Raw genomic sequence first — 24,200 nt, 5'->3', positions numbered from 1 at the left:
AAGAAAATGATGACAAATCTGGATGTGCTTGGTCTTCGAGTGTTGTACTGGGTTGTATGCAATCTTGATAGCACTCTCATTGTCACAGTAGAGAGGCACATTCTTCATGTTGATGCCGTAGTCCTTGAGGGTTTGCTTCATCCATAGCAATTGAGCACAGCAAGAACCAGCAGCAATCTACTCAGCTTCGGCAGTGGAGAGTGATACGCAGTTCTGCTTCTTGGAGGACCAGCAAGTTAGTGATCTTCCGAGGAAATGGCATGTGCCAGAAGTTGACTTGCGATCCACACGGTCACCAGCATAGTCAGAATCAGAATGCCCTACCAGATGAAGATTTGAGCCCTTGGGATACCATAATCCTAGTGTTGGTGTGTGAGCTAAGTATCAAAGAATATGTTTCATAGCCTTATGGTGTGATTCCTTCGGTTTTGCTTGAAAACGTGCACACATGCAAACACTAAGCATTATATCTGGCCTAGATGCACATAGATACAATAAAGAGCCAATCATAGAACGATATACCTGTTGATCGAAGTCTTTACCATTTTCATCAGTGTCGAGGTGGCCGTTGGTAGGCATTGGAGTCTTGGCACCTTTGCATTCATGCATGTCGAATTTCCTCAGAACATCCTTGAGTTATTTCTCCTGTGATATGAAGATTCCATTGCTTTGTTGACGAATTTGAAGACCCAAGAAGAATTTCAGCTCCCCCATCATGGACATCTGATATTCTTCACTCATCATGTAGGCAAATTCATCACTGTATCGTTTGTCAGTACAGCCAAATATGATATCATCGACATATATTTGGCACACAAATAGCTCATTATCATAGGATTTACTGAAGAGAGTTGGATCAAGTGAACCAGGTTTGAAGCCTTTCTTCATGAGGAATTCCTTCAATGTATCATACCATGCCCGAGGGGCTTGCTTGAGACCATAAAGAGCTTTTTTGAGTCTGAAGACTTTGTCTGGATTCTTTGGATCCTCAAAACCTGGGGGCTGAGCAACATATACTTCTTCCTCAAGCTTACCATTGAGGAATGCACTTTTCACATCCATTTGATATAAGATGGTGTTATGATGATTAGCATAAGCAAGTAGTATTCGAATAGCTTCAAGTCTAGCAACAGGTGCAAAAGTTTCATCGGAATCTATTCCTTCAACCTGGGTGTAGCATTGGGCTACAAGTCGTGCCTTGTTCGTCACCACTTGATAGTCCTCATCTTGCTTGTTTCGGAAAATCCACTTGGTGCCGATGATGTTGTGCTTGCGAGGATCTGGTCGTTTGACGAGCTCCCATACGTCATTCAGCTTGAATTGAAGAAGTTCGTCTTGCATAGCTTGGATCCACTCCGGTTCCAGAAAAGCCTCAACAACCTTTGAGGGTTCTGTGATGGATACAAAGGAAAAATGCCCACAAAAGTTAACTAAGTGTGAAGCTTTTGAACGAGTGAGAGAACCTGGCGCGTTGATGTCGTTGAGGATTTTGTCAAGTTCTACTTCGTTTGCAATCCTTGGATGAGCTGGTTGAGGATTTTGTCTAGGCTGAGGAAGTGGTGCAGGTGCAATTTCCTCAGGAGCATCTTCTTGATTTTCATCAGTGATGGGAATCGTTTCTTCACCAATTTCCTCAGTGGGGACAATGTCTTCAGTAGGTTTGATCTTTATTGCTTCCTCAGGAGACAATTTATCTAGATCAGAAGGCAATTGCTCTCTTTGCGAGCCATTAGTTTCATCGAACCGCACATCTACAGTCTCAACAACTTTGTTGTGATAGTTGTTGAAGACTCTGTAAGTGTGCGAGTCCTTTCCATAACCGAGCATAAAACCTTCATGTGCCTTAGGTGCAAATTTTGAGCTATGGTGAGGATCTCTAATCCAACATTTTGCACCGAAGACTTTGAAATAACTTACATTGGGTTTCTTGTCAGTGAGGAGTTCATATGAGGTTTTCTTGAGGAATTTGTGAAGATATACCCTGTTGATGGTATGGCATGCAGTGGTGATTGCTTCAGGCCAAAAGCGACGTAGAGTCTGATATTCTTCAAGCATAGTTCTTGCCATTTCAACCAGAGTCATGTTCTTCCTTTCGACGACGCCATTCTGCTGAGGAGTATAAGGAGCAGATAATTCATAAGTAATACCAAGTTCATCAAGATAAACATCAAGACCAGTGTTTTTGAACTCAGTTCCATTATCACTCCTGATATGTTTGATCTTGATGCCAAAGTTCGTCGGGGCCCTTGAAGAAAATCGTTTGAAGATTTCCTACACTTCAGTTTTATACACTACGATATGCACCCAAGTATATCTGAAATAATCATCAACTATGACGAAGCCATATAAAGATGTTGCATTGGTTAGTGTGGCATAGTGAGTAGGTCCAAATAGATCCATGTGAAGCAATTCGAATGGACGTGTAGTGGTCATGACCGTTTTTGAGGGATGTTTGGATCTGGTCATTTTCCCAGATTCACAAGCACCGCAGAGATGATCCTTGAGGAATTTGACCGATTCGATGCCGATGGCATGCTTCTTCTTCGCGAGCGTGTGCAAATTCCTCATGCCTGCATGAACTAGTCTTCGGTGCCACAACCATCCTTCGGAGGTTTTTGCTAGTAAGCAAGTGGCTGGTTGAGGACCTGTAGAGAAATCAACAATGTACAAATCCCCTCTTCTTACACCTTCGAAGACTTTGGATCTGTCAGATTCCATGATGACTACACATCTATATCTACCAAAGATAACAATCATATCAAGATCACAAAGCATCGAGACTGACATAAGGTTAAAACCAAGGGATTCAACAAGCATCACTTTGTCCATATGCCTATCCTTGGAAATAGCCACTTTGCCAAGTCCCAATACCTTGCTTTTACCTTTGTCAGCATATGTGATTTGCTTCAGAGGTGATGGAGTTAGTGGCATATTCATCAGTAAGCTTTTATCACCAGTCATGTGATGTGTGCAGCCACTATCAAGAACCCACTCAGTATTCTTGGGTTTGTCATCCTGCAGATGAATTAGTACAGCTTACCATCTCATATGCTTCAGATTTGAAGAATATGATACTAATTTCATCAGATCAGTAATTTCATCATAACAGAAATGTAAGGACATGTGAAATATTTCTATTTCATCAATCATTAGCTTGCGTCCTATCAAGCATTTCCTCAGGTCTCCAGCAAACTCTTCAGATGATGATTTTCATCTGGAGACCTGACCTGCAGAAGTGATTAGTTCGATTTCTTCACCACCCACATCTGAAGGGGTGGCAAAGCATTCATCATCCTACGAGCACCATATGAGAAAGGTGGCATTGAAGCCAATGCACTTCTCTTAACAGTAGGGGGTTAAAGTACTCATATGAATATGCACAGAACTGGTTAGAGGATTTATGAACATAATGATTTGAGCAGTAACGCTCATATTCATATTCCTTGTAGTTTCCCTGCACGTTAGACGCATTAGCATGGGTACGAGCATAGTTTTGACCAGTTGAGGATTTTGATCCTCTTGAAGACTTTGGTCCTCCTGAGGAATTTGATCTGGGGTTCAGATTCTTCGGTGGTGGTGTCATGAGGACATTCACCTGAAGATTTTCAAGACAGCTTTTGGGAACCCAGATTTTCCTCAAGGGAGGGCCATTCCTGCAGTTAGTTCCAACATATCGAGCAAATACTTCACCAGATTGATTTTTGAACAGTTTATAGTTGGAGTCAAATGACTCATCTGAGGAATAGGATAATTCACATGAAAAGCCAGTTAGATTAGATGGATCAAAAGGAGACCCAGTAGCAGCAAACCATGAGGTTTTGGGATACTGCTCAGGTTTCCAATAAGACCCATCAGCATTAAATTTCCTCTCAAAGGCAATTCCTTCTTTCCTCGGGTTCCTGTTCAAGATCTGCTTTTTGAGCACATCACAAAGGGTTTGATGTCCTTTGAGACTTTTGTATATGCCTGTCACATACAATTCCTTCAACCTTGCATTTTTATCAGTAACATTTGTGTTTTCCTCAAGTGAGGAAATAGACACAATAGGTGCAGTTGAAGAATTTGTAGCAATGGTAGCATTTGATGATTCTGGTGAGGAATTAGCAGTTTCGCGTTCAATGCATTTAAGACATAGAGGAATAAATTCAACTTGACCAGCGTTGATCTGTTGAGTTAGTAATGAATCATTTTCCATACGAAGATCATCATGAGACATCCTGAGCTTCTCAAGATCAAGCTTCCTTTGAAGAAATTCATAGGAAAGCCTCTCATGATCAGTGAGGAGTGTATCATAACGATCTTGAAGACTATCAAATCTAGAATGAAGACTTTTCACATCATCAGTGAGGATTTGGGTAAGGTTCATTTCATCATTCAACAGGTCATCACTTTTATCTAGCAGTTTCTAAAGCTTTTCCAGAGCAGTTTGTTGTTTAGTGGCAATGATAGCAAGTTTATTGTAACTGGGTTTCTTATAATCATTAGGTTCACAGTCACTTGAATCACAGGAGGAGGCATTATTTGGTAACTTTGAACCTTTTGCCATGAAGCAATAGGTTGGAGCGAAGTCATCAGCATAGTCATCAGTATGGATGGTGCAATTATTTTCTTCAAGATTGAAGATTAACTTGCTGACGAAAGTGGTTGCCAGTGCAAGACTAGCCTGTCCAGATTCCGAGTCTTCATCAGAACCCTCTTCTTCATCACATTCCTCTGATTCTGCCTCGGAGTCCATTTCCTTGCCAATAAGTGCACGAGCCTTTCTGAAACTAGTCTTCTTGTGTGATGAGGGCTTTGAAAATGAGGATTTTGAAGATTTCTTCTTCTTCTTCGAGTCATCAGAACTGTCATCCTTGTATTTATTCTTCTTTGATTCCTTTCCCCCAACGAGGACAATCAGCAATGTAATGACCTGATTTCTTGCACTTGTGACAGGTTCGTTTCTTGTAGTCCTCAAATGAAGATTCTGATTTCCTCATGTCTCTTCTTGAAGATTTACCGAACTGGCCACGTCGTGTAAATCTCTGGAATTTCCTCACGAGCATTGCAAGCTCCTGTCCAAATTCTTCAGGGTCACAAATGTTGTCATCTGTGTCTTCTTCTTCAGATGAGGAAATTGTTCTAGCCTTCAGTGCACGTGCTCTGGCATAGCTTGGTCCATATAGATCTCTCTTTCCTTCTAGCTGGAATTCATGAGTATTTAGCCTTTCAAGTATATTAGCTGGATCAAGCATCTTGTAGTCTGGTCTTTCTTGAATCATCAGAACTAAAGTATCAAATGAAAAATCCAAAGATCTCAGCAGTTTCTTCACAACTTCGTGATCGGTGATGTCTCGAGCTCCCAGTGCTTGCAGTTCATTTGATATGTCAGTGAGGCGATCAAAGGTGTCTTGGCAGCTTTCATTGTCATGTCTCTTGAAGCGATTGAAGAGATTGCGAAGAATATCAACACGAGAGTCACGCTGGGTTGATACTCCTTCATTTACCTTGCACAGTCTCTCCCAGATCAGTGTTGCAGAGCCCAAAGCACTTACTCTTCCAAACTGGCCTGGGCTCAGATGGCCACAGATGATGTTCTTCGTTTGAGAATCAAGTTGCTTGAATTTCTTCACATCAGCAGCAGAGACACTAGCAGAGATGATGGGGACGCCATGTTCCACAATATACTAGTATCAATAGCTTGTAGATGCATTTGCATTTTGTTCTTACAGAAGGGAAAGTTCTTTCCTTCGTAGGTAGGACATGCTGTAGTCACCTTAAACATGAATGCAGTCGACATAACTAAAATTCCAGGTGGTTAAACCAAAATCACACAGAACAAGGGAGTACCTTGCTCTGATACCAATTGAAAGTGCGTTATATCGACTAGAGGGGGGTGAATAGGAGATTTTTAGAATTTCATCACTGAGGAAATTCCTTTTGAGGAAATTCCTCACCGATGACTAATTTACAGCGGAAACAGTAAAGGATCAAAAGTGCAAAGTTTCACAACAGTAGTTTTTCAGAGTGAAGAATGTGAAAACAGATTGCATAGTGAGCAGGCATGTAGAATTCTGATGAGGATTAACTGACGTGAAGAATTTGGGGTTAAGGAAATTCAGAGAAAGTCTTCAGCAAATTCTTCAAACAGTCACAGTGAAAATCATCAACACATAATACGGGGAAAGTAAGGAGTTGAGGAATTAGAACCCGTTTCTCAGTGAAGACAGTCGTTGATGACCCAGTTCCAACTGTTGTTACAGTCGTACATCTGGTTTCGAGCGGCTTGGTATTGAAACCAAAGGACACACAGTCCCGGGACACACAGTCCCTACCGTATTCTCCTTGAGCTAAGGACACACAGTCCTCGCCGAACACTCGTGGTAAGTCTTCAGGGCAGACCATGACGCCTAACCGTCTGGAGGATGCACAGTCCTCAAAGGTAAAAGGCTTCAGTCCCACACAGGAACAACTTCTTCAGTGATTCTCAATCACTAGGTTTGGTTTGTGGTTTCGGTGTATGGTGTATTTCCTCACTGATGAATTACTCTCGAAGGCTCTGAGGAATTGGGTTGCTCTTATGACAAGTGTCAGTTTCTAACGGAGCAGCCAGCCAGCTAGTGGTTGTGGGGGGTGGCTATTTATAGCCTGGGAGCATCCCGACATGATTTGACACTAATGCCCTTAAGTAATATGACCGTTGGAGTGGATAAGACCAGTGACTTGGCGTAGCTATCGAAACGGTCGGAACCCTCAACTATGAGAGTCCTCATGTCACTCGTATTCCTCATTTGAGGCTTTTGGTAGGATTAGGCTTGGGTTGAGCATCATGAGGAAATTCATTCCATAGTGTAACTTCGACCCCCTTTAACAGTACGGTGTTCCTATTACTCAAATGCGAAGAAAGTAAAATAGAAAGTGTAAATCTTCATGCTTCAAATTCTTTAGAGTGATTTTCTTCAGGACACACCGGACTTCTCAATATCAGTATCTTCATGAGGAATATCAATTTTATCGCAGATTCCTCGCGATTCATTTCTTCAGCTTCAGACCATTTTCTTCAACTAAAGGCATACATTTTTAGGGGTCGATATTCTTCAAATATCTCAAACTCCTCAATGACTTATAGATCATGTGTACATTCACAAACACATTAGATACTTAACCTATAAGTCTTCAAACCACCAAAATCACTAAGGGGCACTAGATGCACTTACACTAGCCCCCGACTTGATAAATAGGCGGGAGGAAGGGACTGGGCGCATTTCACCTACCTGTCTTGTCGCCCTTCTCTTTCCCACTATCGCAACGAAAATCTCATCGCCACCCGAGAGCTCCGCCGCCGCCCGAAGACCTCGTCGCCATCTGAAAGCTTCGGTGCTGCCCAAAAGACTTCGTCGCCGCCGAACACCTCGTCGTGGCCGAGAAGTTCGTCGCCGTCGAACGCCTCACCGTCGTCGAGCTCCTGGTCGCCGTCGAACACCCCGTCGCCACCCGAGGTTTTCGCATCCGTCCAAGACCTTCGTCGCCATACGCGCAACGCTCGCAGCAAACCCTTCTTCGGACGTCTCCAGCCGTATCCACCAGGTTAGCTTCCCACCATTTAAAAGCAGATCCAAGTTTTTTCACGGTTCATACCTACTGTGCTCTTGGTATCTCCCAAATGGCCTTATTTGTTCCTGATTAGTTGGCGGTGATGACAGCGAGCACAACAATGTTTTTCATACCTTTATTTGTTCGGCCTTGACTTGCATGTTTGGAAAAGGGCTTCACCAAATCAACAGTATTGTCCCCACCTTAGTCGCAGGTCGTTCTATCTAGACATTTTTGCATTCATTTTCGTCTGCCCGGTAGATCCATAATTGATCGCTTGTCAAGTAAAATCTGTTTATAGTCTCATACTTCATCATTTTGAGAAATACTACTGATGCTCTGAAACACCTCTCCTTTAAGTAGCAAGAGTTTCATAAGTCGCCCTGGCAACCTAACCCGGACCTTCGTTGGCGGGTCAAAAAACTTCATCAGTCATCAGGCAAATTGTCTGGCGAGTCAAATGAACTTGTTTCACCATTTTCAGTAGATGCTTGGCATGTCAATTCACCCGTACTTTTATCCCTTTGTAGCATGGGAGCTGTTTTCAAAAGTGACTGGCTCCCAACCAAGGTTAATGATGCTATACTTAATGACTATGTGAAAACGGGGAATCTGCACCCTCAAGAGGTTATTGGTTGGTGCACCGGGTTAGGAGAAGAAGTCCCCAATCCCAAGGAAGGGGAGATAGTTGTTTTTGTCGAACACCTTGAGCGGGGCTTTAAGCCGCCCGGATCGAAATTCCTCAGAGATGCCATGACCTTTATGAATGTCCGCCTCCAAGATCTAGGCCCCAACTCGATAAGCAATCTATGCCAGTTCCAGGTGTTTTGCGAGGCTTACTAACGGATGGAACCCTCAGTTCCCTTATTCTGGTACTTCTTCCACTTGAATCGCCAAACAGAATTTCACAATGGCCCCAGCCTGGAGCTTGGTGGTGTCAATGTTCAGCGCCGTAGGGATAGCTCAATCCCGTCACTCGCCATGCCAAGCCATCCTAAAGGCTGGGGCGAGTCTTGGTTTTACTGCCAGGAGACTTCGCCTGAAGGCGAAAACAAGCTTCTGGGTTATAGGGAAGATCGCCTTACAACAATTTCAAACTCCCGGACAAGCTCACCGAAGAGGAGGAGTCAGACTTTATCCCAGTTTTGTCCGAGTTAAGATCTTTGACAAACAATGGCCTTACTGTGGTTAACTTGATCCGCTGCTGGGTCGAATCGCGTATCCTCCCTTTGAGTCGCCGGGACGGGTTAATGTGTGAATTCGACGGCACCCTAAACCATCCTCAGTGCTACTTCCGCACGGCTCTGACGGAAAATGATATTGTAACCATGATCAAGAAGTTGACCGGCGAACCCGCAACAAAATGCGGCCAAATAGGTCTTAAACCTTTCTGCAAGATTAACCCGGCACCAAAGGTAAATAACTTAACCCGCCTTTTGTTCTTTATTCCTTACGTCTTACTTGAACTATGACCTCTTATAAAATATGCCATTCCAGAAAGGTGATAAATTTTGGTCCAAGAAGCCAAAAAAGCCAGCCATGAAGCAAGCTAGGCCGCCTCCAAAGAAGAAATCCAAGGACAAGGGCAAAGCTGTCGTTACCGAGCCATCTGAAGCCGATGAATCCCAAGTCGGTGACGTACTTTCGGAGGTAACAAATCCATCCTCTTTTATCGCCATCCATTACTGATAATTTTGTGTTTACACCTCTGTGTCTCTTGTGTAGAATGAAGAAAATGAAAGCCAGGAGGATTCTGTAGAGGTAATTTCTGTTTCCTCCGACTCATCTCCTTCTCCACCTAAGCCGACGAGGCGAATTTGTGGGAAAGTTCCCTTCTCACACCCAAATGATTGTTTGGATCCAAATTTTCTTCTGAAGAAAGCACAACACGCCTCGAATCGGAAAACTCGAAGTCATTCTGGAGACCTGGTGTCCAGATTATCAACAAGAAACAAGAAAAGGCAAAATGAGGTATCTTTTAATAACACTTCTTCAGGTCCTTTTGGATCTCGTTTCTAACTCGCTCATATCTTCGAAGTATAATTTTTTGCAGAGTTCTCCTCCCACTTCTGACGACTCAGTGATGTCGGCACTTCCATCGATGATCTCTGTCCCTGGGTAGGCCTTTGATAATATTTACCTTTAGTCTGATGGTGATAATATCCATTCCTTTAAATGCACTCTTTTCTCCTTTCAGGGCACAGGCAAAGAAAAGGAAAACTGGCGGGTCAACTCCCATTACAACTTCGGAGCCTATCAAAAAATTGGGGCCGATCCAGGATAACACGGACCAAGACAAACCTGAAGATCAAGTGGATCTCCCCAGCTCGCCCAAGGAAAACATGGAAACGTCTAACCCGCCAAGTCCATTGACAATAGCAGAAGACCCGGACGCTGTAGTTATCACCGGTACTCGCTTCTCTAAACCGGCCACAACGGTTTTATCGAAGCATATATCATCATCAGCTCAACCTGTTTTTGAGCATGAACTTTCCAAGGCTAAGCTCTCCCAATATGATAAACTCGAATTCAAAGAACTTTGCCCTGGCTTTGCAAGTCGCCTGGAGGCGAGTTATGAGATGGAGAAGAGCCTGCTTCGAATGCTGAAGAACAAACATGAGGTACGTTTTGTTGCACACTGTATTATCCTCATTAACCCCCAAGGGCCGAGTCATCAGTAAAAGATGAGCCGGGTCTTGATGATTGAAAAACTTTCGACCTGTAACCCCCAAGGGCCGGATCATCAGTAAAAAAGATGAGCCGGGTCTTGATAATTGAAAAACTTTCGACCTGTAACCCCCGAGGGTCGGGTCATCAGTAGAAAGATGAGCCGGTTCTTGATAATTGAAAAACTTTCGACCTGTAACCCCCAAGGGCCGAATCATTAGTAAAAAGATGAGCCGGGTCTTGATAATTGAAAAACAATTGACTTGTAACCCCCAAGGGCCGGGTCATCAGTAAAAAGATGAGCCGGGTCTTGATAATTGAAAAACTTTTGACCTGTAACCCCCAAGGGCCGGGACATCAGTAAAAAGATGAGCCGGGTCTTGATAATTGAAAAACTTTCGACCTGTAACCCCCAAGGGTCGGGTCATCAGTAAAAAGATGAGTCGGGTCTTGATAATTGAAAAACTTTCGACCTGTAACCCCCAAGGGCTGGGTCATCAGTAAAAAGATGAGTAGGGTCTTGATACTGTATAATATACATTAGCCCCCAAGTGTCAGGGATGTTGCTTGCAATAATTCTGAGACTTGCCCCTTAACTATATATTTCAACAGGAATCACTTATCCAAACTGAATCAGCACTTGGCGACTTGAAGAAAAGTTTAACCGATCAACAGGATGCCCGGGCAAAATCAGAAGAGAAGAATCAACTGATCTTATCTGAGATGGAGAAGCTAAAAGCCGACTTAAAAAAGGCTCAAGCTGATCAAGATGCCTTAATAAAGCGAGCAGAAAAAGCTGAAGCCAAGTTGGATACTGTGCAACAAGAGCTGTCCGGCTTAAAGCGACATATCTCCAACATGGCGCAAGCTGTCTTTGGTAAAAACCAACTCTTGACCTTTGTAAACAAAAAGCTTTGTATAAATCGCTGACTATCATTGCCTTTTATACAGTTTCGAGAGCCGCCAACCTTCAGGATGATTGCATCCTGATGCTAAAGGCGATTTACACGTTGACGGAGCAGCTGTATACCGGAAGCGTGCTGACCGTGAAAGCAGTGATGGGCGCCAACGAACCTATAACATCAATAAAGAAGATGCTTGGCTGCTTATCAACTCTTCCTCCTCAAATTGGTGAGCTAACTCGGTCAGCCGCCCGGAAAGGAGCACTAACTACGCTGAGTCGGTGCTTAGCATATGCTCCAGAAATAAGCCCAGAAGAAGTAGCGGCGGGCTTTCCTCAGCTCAAGGATGACGGGTCAGAATTTGCTGAAGAGGACTACCAGCGTGTTGTTAAAGACTCCCGTTTTGCGGTGACTCGGCTTGCTGCAAGCTTGGATTTATCAAAATACCAAGCCGCCTATGACAACAAAAACAAGAAGGTTAACCCGCCAACTTTTGTGACGACCAGCTTAACTCCGCGTCGACCCAAGAATCCTTTTGACTTGGAGGCGGATCTCTCATCAATGCTGAACGATAAAGATGAGTTCGCCGCGTTATCCAAGTGTAACTGGGTACTGGGCGACTTGCAAATTGAAGTCGGCCAAAGCTCGCAGCAGGCTGATCCAAGGGCATCAGCAGAATAACACTTCATAGATTTGGCCATGAGATCCATGTAATAAGTCTCTTTAGGAATCAAAAATTGCTTGTGGGATATCTCAAAAAACCTTATGTCGCCCTTAAGGCGTTTTGAAATGCTTGATCCGCCATTTGAGGCATTATTATGATACTTGACCCGCCATTGAGACGTTTTCGTGATGCTTGATCCGCCATGGCTAGAGTGATTTTGATCATCAACCTCTTTTAAGCTTGAAAACATATATCAAACCATCTCAGTGAGTAATGGGTGATAACAAATAGCAATTGTCCCAAGATATTTTGATGCGAGTCAGAAAAAAGTCTGAAAAACCTTGTGGCAGTGCCAGGGAGGTAAATAATAGCAATTTCGTCGGCTCATCAGGTCGCGACAGGATAGGGCGAGTTAAACAAACTCAAGCGCCACCCAAGGGAGACTTTTGTATCAAAATCTCAAGTGTTTAGACCGGCTGATCAGGCACAAGTCAAGCTTCAGTGAAGCGGGTTCAATGAACCAATGGTTTCTCTATTTTCCATGTGAGGCGCTTGCCGGTACCAGACATGTTTTAACCAAGGCAAGTTCAGGGTCCATGAGCGGAATAACTCGCCAAGAGTTCATGGGTCCATATGGCGATTCGGCCAACACACAGTCCAGTATAACCATTTGTAATGCGGTAATTTTTCGCAGGCCAAATGGGTAGTAAGGCTGATCTCAGTGAGAGGAAGCCCTCAAGTGACCTATGATTAAGGGAAAGACCGTCATAGGATTGTAGAAGCGTATACGCTATTACCACAAAACGACTTGGGAATACGCTGTCCTCAAGTAAGTCGGTCTAATCCACAGAATCATATAAGGCGCCTATGTTTGAATCCCGCGCTTGTGGCGACTTCGATCCTCTTTGGCTTATCGATACCCAGTTTTGTAATAAGCGCATCGTGGCGACTTAAGCTCTTTGGTATGGATAGCGTCCATGTTTGGGCGACTTGTTGATGAAAGAATAAAGATCCATACCTTTCAATAAGATGAATTAGCAGGAAAGCCCCCAAGTCGGGAGGCGTTTTAATTTTATTGCTTTATAAGAAATGAAAAACTTACAAAACGTAGAGCTTAATAGCTCAAGTGTAATAAGGCCGCAAGTGGGCAATATTCCAGGGGCGAGTCGACTCAGCCTCCGTGGTTGGCCGATCAGGCCGTAGATCCACCAGATAGTAAGACCCGTTGCGAAGGTTTTTGCTGACGACGAACGGTCCTTCCCATGGTGGTGATAACTTATGCATGCCAGTGCGATCTTGTATCAGCCGAAGCACTAAGTCGCCTTCCTGAAAGGTTCGGCTCTTGACCCGGCGGCTGTGATAACACCGTAAGTCCTGCTGATAGATGGCCGATCGGGTTGCAGCCAAATCACGCGCTTCCTCTAACGCGTCAAAAGAGTCTTGACGCGCCAGTTCGTTGTCCTGTTCCACATAAGCGGCGACTCTAGGCGAGTCATGCCTTATGTCAGTGGGAAGAACAGCTTCTGCTCCATAGACCAGAAAGAAAGGGGTAAAACCCGTAGACTGGTTCGGGGTGGTCCGGATGCTCCATAGCACCGAAGGCAACTCCTCAACCCAACACCCCGGGGTTCGTTCCAAGGGAACCATGAGTCGGGGCTTGATTCCCCGTAAAACTTCCTGGTTCGCCCGCTCCGCCTGTCCATTAGATTGTGGGTGAGCAACCGCAGAAACATCAAGCCGGACGTGCTCATGACGGCAAAACTCCTGCATCGCCCCTTGAGACAGGTTAGTGCCATTATCAGTAATGATACTGTGCGGATATCCGAACCGGAAGATTGATTTTTTCAAGAATTTGACCATCGTCTCCGCATCGCAAGCTCCAACAGGCTCTGCCTCAACCCACTTGGTGAATTTATCAACCGCCACCAGCAAATGGGTTTTCTTGTTGGATGACATCTTAAAGGGGCCAACCATGTCTAACCCCCAGACCGCGAAAGTCCAAGTGATGGGTATCATCCTTAGTTCTTGAGCCGGCACATGAGCCTGTCGCCCATAACGCTGGCATCCATCGCATCGACGAACTATTTCCTCTGCATTTGCATGGGCCGTCAACCAAAAGAAACCATGACGGAATGCCTTTGAAACCAAGGAACGTGACCCGGCGTGATGCCCACAATCTCCGGAATGAATGTCATTTAAAATTATCCACCCTTCTTCGGAGGAAACACATCTTTGAAAAACCCCGGAAGTGCTTCGCTTATATAGTTCGCCATTGATGATCACCATGGATTTGCTTCGCCGAATGATTTGGCGAGCCAACACTTCATCCGTAGGTAACTCGCCTCGGGCGAGATAGGCCAGATACGGAAGAACCCAATCCGGCGTAGCGTGGAGAGCCGCCACGAACTGGGACTCAGGATCTGGTATCGCCAACTCCTCCTCTGAAGGCAAACTTACGAAAGGATTATGCAAAGTATCCAGAAAAACATTGGGGGAACCGGCTTTCGCTGGGAACCGAGACGTGAAAGGGCATCAGCTGCCTCGTTAAGGCGCCGGTCAATGTGATCAACCTGATAGCCATAGAAATGACCCGCCACATCGGACACAACCCTCCTGTAAGCCGTCATCATGGGGTCTCAAGAATCCCAAGTGCCTAAAACTTGCTGAGCCACCAGATTAGAGTCGCCAAAACATCTGACCCGTGTAAGGTTTATCTCCTTGGCGAGTCGCAAGCCGTGAAATAAAGCTTCGTATTCCGCAGCATTGTTGGTACATGGAAACATGAGTCGGAGGACGTAACAGAATTTGTCTCCTTGAGGAGATACCAGTACCACGCCAACCCCCGAGCCTTCCAACTGTCTGGATCCGTCAAAATAAATAGTCCAGTATGTAAGATCAGGCTTGTCTTCTGGGACCTGTAACTCGGTCCAATCATTGACGAAATCAACCAAGGCCTGAGATTTGATAGCCGTGCGAGGGGTGTACCGCACGTGGTGCGGCCCAAGTTCAATCGCCCACTTGGCAGTCCGCCCCGTCGCCTCCCGATTCTGGATGATGTCCCCGAGGGGAGCGGAACTAACCACCGTGATGGGATGCTCTTGAAAATAATGTTTAAGCTTCTGGCTTGCCATAAACACCCCATACACTAATTTCTGCCAGTGTGGGTATCGCTGCTTGGAAAGAGTTAGCACCTCGCTGATAAAATACACCGGGCGCTGCACAGGGTATTCCTTTCCTTCCTCCTTCCTTTCAACGACCACCGCCGCACTCACCGCTTTGGAGTTTGCCGCAATATATAAAAGCATGGGCTCTTTCTCAGTCGGGGCGGCCAAGACCGGCGGGTTGACCAGTTGTCATTTTAAGGCTTCAAAAGCTCCATCGGCTTGATCTGTCCAAACAAAATGGTCATATTTCTTTAGCAATTGATAAAGGGGAATAGCCTTTTCTCCCAGGCGGCTTATGAAGCGACTTAAGGCCGCAATGCGACCCGCCATCCGTTGGACTTGATTAACATTTGCTGGCTTCCCAAGGGAGGTAACCGCTTCGATCTTGTCCGGGTTAGCTTTGATGTCGCGCTCAGACACCAGGAAGCCCAACAACTTCCCTGCAGGAACACCAAAGACACACTTGGTGGGATTTAGCTTCATCTGATATACCCGTAGATTATCGAAAGTTTCCTTGAGATCTTCCAATAGCGTCTCCCTTCGGTGGGTTTTAACCACAATGTCATCGACATAGGCATGGACGTTGCGTCCGATTTGGCCACGGAGGCAATTTTGGATGCAGCACTGATAAGTCGTCCCTGCACTCTTGAGTCCGAATGGCATCGACACATAGCAAAAAGCCCCAAAGGGGGTTATAAAAGCTGTTTTCTCTTGATCCTCCACGACCATCTTGATTTGGTGATATCCAGAATAAGCGCCCAAGAAGCACAAACGTTCGCATCCCGCCACTGAATCAGTAATTTGGTCGATGCGGGGAAGAGCGAAAGGATCCTTTGGACAAGCTCTGTTGAGGTCCGTGTAATCAATGCACATACGGAAGGTACCATTCTTCTTGAGCACCAAGACCGGGTTAGCCAACCATTTGGGGTGGAAAACCTCTATGATGAATCCCGCGGACAAGAGACGGGCAACCTCCTCCCTAATTGCCTTGCGTCGTTCCTCATTGAACCTACGAAGATATTGCTGGATAGGTTTTGCCTTTGGGTCAACATTAAGATGATGCTCAGCGAATTCTCTCGGCACACCAGGCATGTCAGAAGGTTTCCATGCGAAGATGTCCCGATTCTCACGGATGAATTCGATGAGCGCGCTTTCCTATTTGGGATCCAGACGCATCCCAATAGTGAACTGCTTGGTTGAGTCGCCAGGGACGAAATCCACCGTTTTAGTGTCATCTGTTGGCTTGAACTTGAGGGGCGGCTCAGCATCTGACGTTTGCTTTTTTGGGGGTGACATATCAGCCGGATCAACATTGGCCTGGTGGTATTTGAGCTCCTCCGCAGCACAAGCGACTTCTGCGTAGGCTGCATCCCCTTCTTCACATTCTCTTGCAATCCTTCTATCACCATCAAACGTGATGGGTCCTTTAGGAACAGGCATCTTGAATTTAAGGTAAACATAGCATGGGCGAGCCATGAACCTGGCGTAAGCCGGCCGCCCAAACAGCGCATGATAGGGCCTTTTTAACTTGACCACCTCAAACATCAGCGACTCACTCCTGTAATTAGATGATGTTCCAAATGCAACTGTGAGCCTGACTCGGCCTATGGGGTACGCCGATTTTCCTGGGACGATTTCGTGGAATACCGTGGTTGAAGGCATCAAATCTTTCTCCAACAGGTTCATCCTTTGGAAAGTGTCGAAATACAAAATGTTGATGCTGCTGCCACCATCCATCAGTACCTTCGACAAGGTATACCCCCCAACTTGGGGAGCCACGACCAACGCTAAGTCGTCGGGATTGTCAACTCTTGGCGGGTGGTCCTCCCTACTCCATGATATGGTCTGCTCGGACCAGTGGAGGTATCTAGGGAGTGTCGGCTCGGAGATATTGTACGCTCGGTGACTCACCTTTTTATCACGCCTGCAAGCATTGTGGTGAAAACGTGGTACTGCCCATTGCTTAACTGCTTGGGTTTGTTGTGGAAGCCGCCATTATCATCCTGCCCGTGCGAAGCCCCCTGTGGGGGTGGTTGCTGAAAAACTCTGGGCGGGTTATACCGTCGTTGGTGATGCACCAGATACTAGCCGCTGCTCGGCTGCGAGCCACCCTGAGCCCCGGGTTCGGGGAAACTGCCGAAGGGGTTCTGACGTTGATTGGGCGCGCCGAACTGTTCCTGCCGTTGGTCCGGGTCACCGCTTTGCCCTTTTTTGATCGCCTTCGCCCGAAACTCCCACATCATGTAACAGTCCTCCCAGGAATGAGTCGCCGGTCCGTCTGCCATGGCGTGGTGCGGGCAGGGGCCTTTGAGTAACTCATTATAGTTGCGCGACTTTTTGCCACTATATCCCCTACTTTTCTTCTGGCGTTGGTTGCCATTATTGGTGTTGGTGTTGGCGACTAAGTCCGAATATTCTTCCTGCTGCCTTCTCTTGCTATTCGCTCCCTGATTATGGCAGGCGCGTCCCTGGAACCGGGTATGATTTTTGGATGACTCGCCCTTCCTTGGCGAGTTAGCTTTGCCACCATCCTCGTCGGGATCTTTGGTGTCGTCCGCCTCAGCGTACCTAGTGAGGGTGTCCATTAGCTCCCCCATGTCTTGGACCTTTCGCTTGAGTCGCCCCAACTTCTGCACCAAAGGCTTGTAGTGGCAATTCTGCTCGAGGGTCAGCACAGCCTGAGCCGCCGTAATACCGTCTGACGAGTGAATGATTTCCGCGACCCGCCGCGACCAGTGGTGGGCCGACTCATCCGGGCGTTGAATGCAGTGATGTAGATCGACTATTGTCATTGGACGCTTGCAAGTTCCTCGGAAGTTTTTAATGAAACGCTCTTTCAATTCAGCCCAAGTCTGGAAGGAGTTGGGAGGCAAGTTTTTTAACCAAGTACGCGCCGTCCCTTCGAGCATCATTGTGAAGTATCTGGTGCAAACTGCTTCGCTTACGTCAAGCATGTCCATGGCGATTTCATAACTCTCGACCCACGACGCTGGCTCAAGGTCCGGAGTGTAGTTAGGCACCTTTCTTAGCCCTTTAAAATCCTTGGGCGTTCTCTCGTTGCGACGGGCGGGGGCCAAGCACAGCACCCCCCACTTGTCTGCTCCCGACAAGAGGCGCTGGGGCGACTTGGATGTCCGGATGATCCCGGCCTGGCGGGTCTCGATGATCAGGCGGGTTGTCCTGGGGGAAGGGTCGCGGTCCGCTGGTTATAGCGGGCTGGTCCTCTGGCCGACTCCTGGTGCGGCTTGCCTGGGGAGTGGAATGCAGCCTATCTAGGCTATGTGAGAACTGGGCGTTTTGAACCACCGCCGTCTTCAACATCTCAATGGCGTTCCTCGCCTCTATCTCGGCAGCAGTGTTGCCGTGAATGGGAAGGGATTCCAAATGGCGAGTTGCGGCAAGGACGTTGTCCACCGGGTTGGAAAAGTGACCTTGAGGTGTCTGGAATCGGGGGACGCGATCCACAACTGGCTGAAACGGCGGGTTCGGTGGTTGTCCCGGTCCTCCCCCCGGGGCGGCTCCCGCCCCGGGAGTTCGCGGAGTGTCGAACAGGCGGGTCGGGTTGAGATCAGGGGGCAGACGACCCTGGTGCCTTCGCTGATGGACGGCGTCAGATGCGCGCTGGTGCCTTTCGAGCCTCCAGTTGTCGGTATTCAAGCGAGCTATCTCAACGGTAATTTGAGCTTGCCGGGTCTCGATCCTGGCGGACTCCACCTCGGCATCCCGCTGAGCCTTTGCCACCCCTTCTCTTAGCTTCGTCAATTCCGTGTTTACCGCCTCCTGGTTTTCCGGTGTGATGGGGGTCGCCATGAGCCTTGTAATTTCCGCTGCTAACTCCACCAAGATAGCGGCCGGGCTTCTAGACGTCTCGCCTGTTCCATCTCCGTCTGCCGGGTTTGGCGAGGGTTGAGTCGCCCCGCCATGTAAACGGCGATCTGGCGGCGAGTCCGGTCAAGAACTTCGGGGTCCATGGCCAGTGACAAGCCTCCAAGGCAGCCCCCGTGTAGAGACTGGATTGAATCTGAATCGCCCATGGACGATTTGTCATCAGTGTTGACCGGCGTGGTTTCCTAGGTCACTGAGTGTTCTGGTTCCTCAGAACACTGCGTGAATCCAACAAAGACCGGGCGGGTTAGGTTTGGCTTCACGACCGGGCGGACGTACCTGGCCGGCTCGACGACGTCGGAGGAGGTGTCCGGCTCAGGCACGGGCGATCCAATCATGCCGATGAAAACGCTGATCTTGCCGAAGGGGACCCTGTAACCAGATTCGATCGAATCCACCTCGGGCCCCCATAGCAAGTTGTTGATGTAGTACTTCCCACGGCGGCTCCGGGTCATGAGCCCCGTCGCGTAGCTCCCAATCCCTGGTAGGGCTCCCTTTGAGAATTCAACTCCACCGTGCGCAGGCCCCACGGTGGGCGCCAACTGTCGTGGTTTTTTCACGGCAGATGTCCTCGTGAAAGGACTTAGTATTGGAGCCATCACACCTTGGTGGCGACTCAAAGGGGTTGAACGAGAGCGAGACAGAGATTTACCCAGGTTCGGCCCCTCGTGAGGAGGTAAAAGCCTACGTCATGCTTTGTGTTGTATTGATGGAGTTTCGATTACAAGGAGGCCGTAACTCGCGAGACCTAGCACTTGATGATTTCTAACCTGCCCTCTTCTTCCCTGGGACTCGCCTTTATATACAGGTCGAGTCCTTAGGTTTAAAAGGGTCCTTTGCTTTACACAAATCGTGACTCTTGCGATCTCTAAGTCGCCATCTTTCCAAGGCTTGGAGACCGTCTCTATTATGGACTCCTTCCAAAAGTCGTAAACCGCCATACCACTTTCAGCCTTACCAGGCCAAGGCCCGGACCACTTTCTAGATGAGTCGCCAGCTTTGGTGACCCGGCCCAACTAGGGCGGGTTATCAAGAGATAATATCCCCAACACCATGGGACTCGTTTTCAGACGTCACGAGGTCACTTCTCGAATCCCGTGGATAATGTGCTGGCGGCAACTCGCCACCTGGAGTTCCTCCCGATTTACGGAAACTCTCCGGCCGAGGTAGAAGCTAGAAACGCCATCGAGATGGTAAAGACGGCTGTGGTCCAGCACGCACAGTATTCTCATAGCCTCGACAGGTTACACTCCACGCCTCAGGCGAGCCACACCAGACGTCGCTAACCAGCGGACCACGGTGCCTTCCTCAAAGCAACCCGCTTGGAATGCCCGACACACGAGCCCAAGACATCATGGACGCAGCACGAGCTACGCGTCAGATAGAAACTGCAGCCGCGGCGGGTCAGGCTTACCCGGCTTACACCTCGCCACCTCCCATGCTCCTTGACGCCGGAGGCAAACACATTGGAGTGTCATGTCTTGCACCGGCTCTGCACAATGAGGGGATGCCAAAGGACTTCGAAGGACCCAGGAAGGTCCCTAACTACTCGCCAGATCTCGAACCAGGATCATGGATCAAGAGTTACGAGCTCACGATGGACATGCTCGACGTAAATGAGGCAGTTTGCGCCAAGTATTTCACTATGATGCTCGAAGGAACGGCGCGTGCGTGGTTAAAATCTTACCGCCTAACTCCATCAACACCTGGGCAGAGTTAAAAGAGCGCTTCATCAAGAACTTCAGAGGGACTTGCAAACGCCCGATGACCATGGTCGACCTGCAGCACTGCGTTCAGCGCCCGGACGAGTCGGCCCATCATTGGACTCGGCGAGTCGCAGAAGTTATTCATTCATCAGAAGGCATCTCGGCGGCTCAGGCAGTATTGATCCTGGAGAAAAACTGTCATTACAAACCTCTGGTACTGAAGCTAGGGCGGCTTAAGCGAAAGTTACACGACATGGGCGAGTTGGTGGATACCCTCACTAGGTATACTGAGTCGGACGACACTAAGGATCCGGGAGAGGACGACGACAAAGTTAGTACCGCCAGGAAGGGCGAGTTACCAAAGGGACATTCTCAGTTTCAGGCCCGGGGCAACCACCACCATGGTGGGCACGGCAAAAGGAGATAAATGGAAGGTCCTACAGACTTTGTCGCTAATACCAATACCGACAACGGAAACCCGCGCCAGAAGAAGCGGGGCTTCAGTGAAAAGAAACCGCGCAACTATCACGAGATGCTCAAAGGCCCTTGTCCACAGCATGATACGGCGGAGGGATCGACGACTCACTCTTGAAAGGATTGCTACGTGACGCAGGAATTCCGGGCCGAGGCGCTCAGAAGATGTCAGGGCGATGATCAGGGCCAGCGATAGGAGCAACCCGGCGCGCCTGGGACACACCAGATCCCGTTTGGGGGGCTTTTCTAACCCGAGACCACATGACGGATCGCAGCCCAACACTGGACAATACCAAGTTCACAACTAGTAGTACAACCCGTGGAAAGTGTTTCAGCAACCGTCCCCGCAATGGGATCCCGAGCGACAGGAAGGTCGTGCGCTAGTCAAGCCGAACAGCTGATGTGGCTTCGGTTGTGGCCTCGACTTCTTGCCGTCTCCGCCTCCGCTACTACTACAATCAAAATAAATAAATCAGGCATAGCGCCACCTTTCGGGCAGCTGGTTGTGATTTCGGCCAAACAGGACATGGCTCATTTGACTCCACGATTTGACCCCAGTGCATCAGTACAGGTTATGGTGTATAGTCCAAGAGGCAGTGGCAGTTTAAAAAGATGCAAAAGCAGGATATGAATGGTAGAAGAAATCAAAGTCTACACCTGGTGCTACTTCTCCATACAAGACATGTCCAACGAGGCATATTCAAATTTGCATTGCAACTCACGTGCATGGAGGTCGGCGTTACTCTATCGCTGCATCCACATGCATGCGGAAAAACATTAGTTGGCATTTTTTGATTGAGACATTATGCACGGATCCTCTGTCGTCCAAGTAAATCAGATGCTATTCATCCTATTTAATTTTAGTACACGTTATTTATTTAAGGACAATTATTTTACACTGCAATATATTATGCAGGATGATTTTTTAGTATAAAGATGATGTAGTATTGCGCGCACGGAGACTGGCTCACATCAACAACGCCGCCGTCGGCTCACGCACCCGCACCGGCTTACAACGCCGCGTACGACTCGCGCGACCGTGTACACTTCCAACGCCGCATCCGTCCCCGTATCCGTCTCGACTCATCGGGGTCACGCCTGCTCGCTCGAGACGCTGAATAAATGCGTTCGAGCCATCATCCAGCGGTCCGGGCTACATCATCACGACGGTGCGCGTCAACGGATTTTGAGGCAAGCAACGGTGGTACGTGGCTCTGACGGTCCCGATCTATACAAAGAAAAGGAGAGGAGGTCACAGGTTAGGAGACAATGCCGCGAGTTGCTCCTAAGCTCCGTCGCCCCCGCACGCGAGCTCTCCGACTGCATTTGTATGCCCTGCATGCAAAGTGAATACCCACGATTTTTGGTAAAATGAATAAGCCGTTCAGATGCATGTACGAAGATATATAGTACGTGTAAATGCATGTGTATAAAAGTATATGCTTGTATATATGCAGATATGTATGTATGAATGTGTATATGAATAAATGTATGCAATGTAAAACTGAATGTATGTGTAAATATGTTTGTACAGCTTGTGTGTGCGTATAGTGTAAGTTTGTGTTCTGCTGTCCAAATGACGTTTGGGTCCCACAACTCCCACCAAATGACATGTGGAGTCCCTCGTAAAAAATGCAAAAATAAAAATAAAATTAGTTTTATAAACATTTAATGTTAATAAATTAATTAATTGAATTAATTAATTAGTTAAGCAGTAATTACTGTTTTGAAATAATTAGGATTTGATATAATACTAATAATAGATAAATAATTATTTAGATAATTCTAAATGCGTAAGATTAGGTAAATTAATTACTTAAAACTGTTAGCTAAATCTGTTGCTAAGAATAAAATATCCTAAGCAGTGTATGATAGTTGGGTCCCACCCCATTAATTAACTTGATTAAATAATTATTTAACTGTAACAATAATTGTGTCTATGACACATGGGACCCACTGGTCATATTTGACGAGTAAAACCCTGTTCACTGCTGATGTCATGATGACATCACTTGCTGTCATATTTAATTAGCTGAATTAGTTAAATATGTTTAATTCCTAATATTAATAAAACTATAAAAATTAATATAAAATAAATCGTAGCTCCGATGAAAATACTTTGAACATGAAAGTTGATCAGCAAAGCGAGACGAACCCGGTTACGCGGTCCATTCATCTGTCACACGTCCCTAGCATCGCAAACGTGGAACTTTTCCATCGTTTTTTGTGTGACCGGTAGTAGCCACACACCCGGAAAATATCATCTGATATTTTTCCGACCGGTCTATGACGGATATTACTGCGTTAGCTCAGGCCTGACCCTGCTTTGACATGTCATGCTTAATGTTTGCATCTATGTTTATATTTATTGTTTCTTCCCCCTCTTCTTACCGGTAGACCCCGAGACTCACACTGCTACCGGGTACATCTACCATCCTGATGACTAGCCCTTTACCGCGCAGCAGCAAGGCAAGCAAACCCCCCTTGATCATCCCTATATCGTCCATTTCTTTCTCCCTCCTGCATGCATTAAAAAAAATCTACAGTTGTAGTTAGCTCCTATATCTGATGCATAGCCCGATTTTGATGAACTGCTACTTTTAGTACCATCTTTAAACTTCTTAGTATAGGTGGCTCAGTCATCCCCTCTGACCCATTAGACCAGTTGCCCCGCTTTATCATCCAGTCTCGATCAACTGATCGATGAGCCAAGACCCGACACCACACTTACACACCCCTTAGTTCTACGACGCTGCAGGGCTACTTTCGGGTACCGAGGGTGACACCTCGTTACGTACCCCAATGTTAGCATTGTAGTGAAGTTGACCGGTGGTGGTTCTCCGAGAGTGACTCCTCGTGCCCCACCTCCGATAACGACTCTGTCATACAATCCTTCAAGCTGGTCCAGCGAGGGTGATTCCTCCCTGGCCACCTTCACAGTTACATCCTACGACATCCATCGAGGGTGATACCTCGGATCCCTCTGATGATACAACCACACAATTAATGGACCGTGCTACTGGGAACATTGATGGACCATGTTTGGTGGGTGGATTCCTGCGTGTATGTGACGAGGCGTGGCTGGGCATCCTGGTCCCTGCCAGACATCCTCGAGTTTAATTAAAATGCTAATGGATTTGGTATTTGATGTGAGTTGGTCGGGAGA

The sequence above is a fragment of the Hordeum vulgare genome, chromosome 2H (assembly GCF_904849725.1).
Source record: "Hordeum vulgare subsp. vulgare chromosome 2H, MorexV3_pseudomolecules_assembly, whole genome shotgun sequence".
NCBI lineage: Eukaryota > Viridiplantae > Streptophyta > Magnoliopsida > Poales > Poaceae > Hordeum > Hordeum vulgare.
Note: the sequence above shows the minus strand (reverse complement) of the source record.